Genomic DNA, 4534 nt, shown 5'->3' on the forward strand with positions numbered 1-4534 from the left:
CTACACATGCTTTGCCTTGTTTGGTGATCTGTGGTTATTGTTATATATGTTTCATTGTGGTGGTGGTGTTGGTAGTGTTATTAAGTCGGTTTTCCTTAAATCGACGATCAAAACACCTAAAACTGCATAGACTTAAATAGTTGAAATGTTCAAATGTGCCAACTGTCAAACAATTCCAAAATGTAAACAGACTAACTAGGCTTTGTCATCTCTTTGTCTTTCATTTTTGCGTCTGTCTGTAATCAGCTAGAAAATGTTGTCTGTTAATCTGTAGGTTCTTTCTAACCTGTAACTAATAACCTTCAATCTTTAAAAACTTTAAAACCAGGATCTCAAGCCAACATCTACGTTTATTATTTATTTATTCATTTTATTTATTTATTTCAGTTTGTGTCTGTTAGGTGATTAGTAATTGTAAAACGTAAATAGCACATTCAATATATGCTGAATTAAATCACCATAGGTTCTCTTGATTCATCTTGGACCAGACTCCTGTTCATTATGATTTCCTTCTGTGTTCAGTAGTCTAGAGAAGAGGAAGAGGGTGAGGAGGAAGATAGAGAATTTCCCCATCTGGACAATGGAGATTGTGTGTTTTGGTTCAAGTGTAGCTCTCTCTGGTCTGTTTTATTACATCTACAGGAAGAAATGCAAAACTGTGGATAAACTTAAAGTGAGTAACATTGCAAAAATGACGATTTAGACAGTATATATGGGAAATTAGTGCTTGGAATTAGTTATTTGGATTTAAAATAACTGCTACACAAGATTAAGAGCATTTTCTAAAAAAGAAACAAATTTGTTTTTGATGTAAGGAAGCTACAGTTTTGCCGCTGGATGAAAAGTTAGCAGATCTTTTGAATGCCACACCAGGGAAATGTCTGCAGTATGTGGTCATTGAGGGTAACATTAATTTTCAATTTTTTTAATGTGTTAGTTGATCCATAGAATATAACTGGATCTCTCTATCACTTCCACTGACTTGTTCTCACTTTCTCTCTCTGTAGGTACAGTGCAGCCCATAGGGGAACCCTTAAGGAGTCCATTTCGAGAAGGCACTGTTGGTGTCCTCCAGACACTGGTCCTCCGAGAACACAAACTTGTGTGGAACAGTTCAGCACGCACTTGGCAAGTCCTGGTCTCTTGCTCATATATATATATATATATATATATATATATATATATATATATATATATATATATATATATATATACACATAAATAATTAATTTTGTTCAGCAAGGATGCATTAAACTCATCAAAAGTGACAAAAAGATATATTATAATCAGTGTTGGGGTAATGCAAGTTACGTAATCAGATTACTTTTTTAAGTAACCAGTAAAGTAAAGCATTACTTTTTAATTTAGAAGGAAATATTTGAGTTACTTTTTCAAATAAATAACTCAATTTACTATTTTCCGTGACTTGTCTGACAACTCTCATGTTACCATGATTCTTACTGTTGTTCTAGACTAAATATGAACATGTATTTACTCATCTCACCTGCACAAAAATAGATTCAGTATCCCTCGAAATGAATAAAAAATGCAAACTAGGAAATATCATACAAACCTACAATAATTAAATGTTTAGACAAATATAATTTAAAAATGTATTTTAATAATTTTATGAACCAGTGCCTTTAAAACTGACCTTTGACAATCCAATTCAACCACAGAAATGACACATTCAATTTTGTTTTTGCTAAATACTGTTGAACTTTCTTCTCCTGCGTCATATTCTTCATGCGATTTGTTTGAGCTTCGCTCTCTACTGCACAGACATTAATTTATATTTCCTTCAGCTTGAGGCATATTTAATTCACTTTTGTTGTGAAAGGAAAAGATAATTTTTTTATATTAAAAACAAACTAGCTAGCCCTGCCAAGATTTTACAAGTAACTCAAAAGTAACATAATGCAAAGTATTAGTTTTTCAGGGAGTTACTCAATAATTTAATGCATTAGTTTTAAAAGTACTTTACTCAACACTGATTATAATAATACAAAACATTTCTATTTCAAACCTTCTATTTCCTAAGGTTTTCAAAAGGCATCACGCGAGTGTGAACAACACTACAACTAGGAAAAAAACGATTGTAATTCAAACGCAGCTCCCGTCGGCATTTAAACAGACCTTTGCTCTTAATTCCGATCGGTCCAACGCAATAACAAAATCTGAGCAGGTCTAAAAACTGAAACTGTTGATGCTGCACTTTACACTTTGGAAAAGTTATATATATTTTTTAAATATGAGCAGGCCTACAAGCTGGGATTGGTAATGCTGCACTGTAATCGTAGTTATTTATTTATATTTTTCATTAAATTTATTTATATGATATTGGTTTGAGACTGAGTATTTTATTTAGTGGAGAACTTTGCAGCAGTATTTTATTTCTTATTCTTTTTTTTATTTAATATATATTTTATTAAAAAGTATTTAAAAAGAAGTGTAAACAAATTGTAAAAAAAAGTTTATAGTAATAAACAACCTGCAGTTTAATGTTTGCATTTCTTTCCCTTACTGTACCGAAAATGAACCAAACCGTGACTTTAAAACCGAGGTACGTACCGAACCGTGATTTTTGCGTACCGTTACACCCCTAACGAGAGAATATATATATATATATATATATATATATATATATATATATATATATATATATATATATATATATATATATATATATATATATATATATTAAACAGCACAGCTATTTTCAACATTGCTAACAAAAAGAATGTTCCTTCAGCATCAAATCAGCATATTATTTCTGATTTCTGAAGGATCATGTGACTCTGAAGACTGGAGTAATGATGGTGAAAATATTTCACATCTTTCAGGACAGACAGCAAGGGTGTGCTTCACCAGCATGTGAATGCTGTGCCCTTTAACTTGCTGGGTGTGAACAAGGCGTTTGTGCGTGTGCTCTGTCCCCTGGAGGCCACGGGTCCCAATATGCAAATCGTCCATGAAAAGTTCCACCAGGCCAGTTACGGCTTCACAGACCTGACCGGTCAGTACCTGTGTGGAGAGAAGCCCAAAGGTCATCTTGAAATAGAGGAGATGCTGAAAGTGGGCGCATTTTTGACCGCAGTGGGTGAGCTCATCCTGGACACAGACTGCCTCCCAAAAATCCGCCCACCCACTGACGGCTCAGAGTACTTCCTGAGGACAGACGACTTTGAGACGTTGCGGCTGGAGCAGGAAGGGCAGGCAGGGGTGTTCAGGGTGCTGGCGTGTGTTTGTGCATTGGCAGGTGTGGCCATGCTGATGTGGGCGGGACGCAGGTATTATCGCCAGCTGAAACTGTGATGGGAGCAGGAGAACATGAGGAGCAAGTTTGAACTGATGGGCTCAGGAGAGGAGGAGAACGGAGTGGACGTACCTGAGAACCTGTATGTAAGTAACCCATGAGGCAGTGTGCTGCTGTTTCCGCTGCTATCAGGCCTTGCCACAACCCATCTGTCCCATCTGGAGGCAGAACATTAAATGCATTGTTCTTTTTTATCAGGCCTAAGGGCAATTCTGAGAAAAAAGGTCTGAACAGTGAGATATAAACTTTAATATAAAACTAAGAAAGAAATGTATGAATTGTGAGATTGAGAGTCTTATTTTTTAATCACTGGTAGAAATAAGCTTCCAAAAATCTCTGCTAGTTAAATTTAAAAAGTCGAGTTTCTCAGAGCTCAAACATGTCACATTACATTAGTTTGGGATGAAATAGCATAAAGTCAGAGCAAATATGCTTTAATATTTTAGTGAATATCCTGATAAACAGATGTCTTTGTGTATGACTTCCTGTTAATTATTCAAGTATCTCATGTTTGGCACTTATCAAGTGGTTCAAGATTGTTTTTTTTTGTTGTTGTTTTTTCATTAAAAAATGTTGGCTATAGCTATATTGTATTGAATGGTTGGTACAAATAAACCTAGTATCTAAAATTAAAATGTTGTTTAATATGGTAAGCTTAGTGCCTTAATTTATGAATGAGATACTGCACTGGGTAGTTTTTTTTTTGAGCTTTCGATTTCCTTTAGCTCCAAATTTTAAACTTGTCATGTAAAGTTCTGGACTACTTTGTGTTTGGGCACTGTTGTGTACTTGCTGTTCTCCTGTACCAGCATTGTTTGAAGTTTTCACATACAGATTCTAAATCATAAGTTCCTCAGTTGTTGCTCAGTGATATTGCTGATTTATTAGAGCTTGTGACATGGAAAGTCATAATTATTCTGAGAGAGACGTGTGTGTTTGCCAGCAAGAAATCTTGCAGGTTCTTATGCAACAGCTGCTGTGATCCTGTTACAAATAACCTGTAAATTACCCACAACAACCTTGCCATCTCCTTGTGACTTTTTGTCTTAAATATAAGCAAATGAGATGCAGAATAAATAGTTGAAGAAAAAAAAACTTTGCCAAGGTCAAACTGAACTTTTGATGATTCTGCATCTACCACTAAAGCTTTTCATTTTACATTAAACCACTAAAGGGCAAAAGAGGGACAGACTGGTAAAGTGAAGGAAATGTATTTGC

The 4534-nt window shown here is 34.9% G+C and overlaps 1 pseudogene; it reads left to right on the top strand.

Annotated features, from left to right (window-relative positions):
• Positions 1-253: 253 nt before the first annotated feature.
• LOC132096969 (mitochondrial ubiquitin ligase activator of nfkb 1-A-like) lies at positions 254-4386 on the top strand (annotated as a pseudogene).
• The last annotated feature ends 148 nt before the right edge of the window (positions 4387-4534 follow it).

This window comes from Carassius carassius, chromosome 20, assembly GCF_963082965.1.
Source record: "Carassius carassius chromosome 20, fCarCar2.1, whole genome shotgun sequence".
Classification (NCBI taxonomy): Eukaryota; Metazoa; Chordata; class Actinopteri; order Cypriniformes; family Cyprinidae; genus Carassius; species Carassius carassius.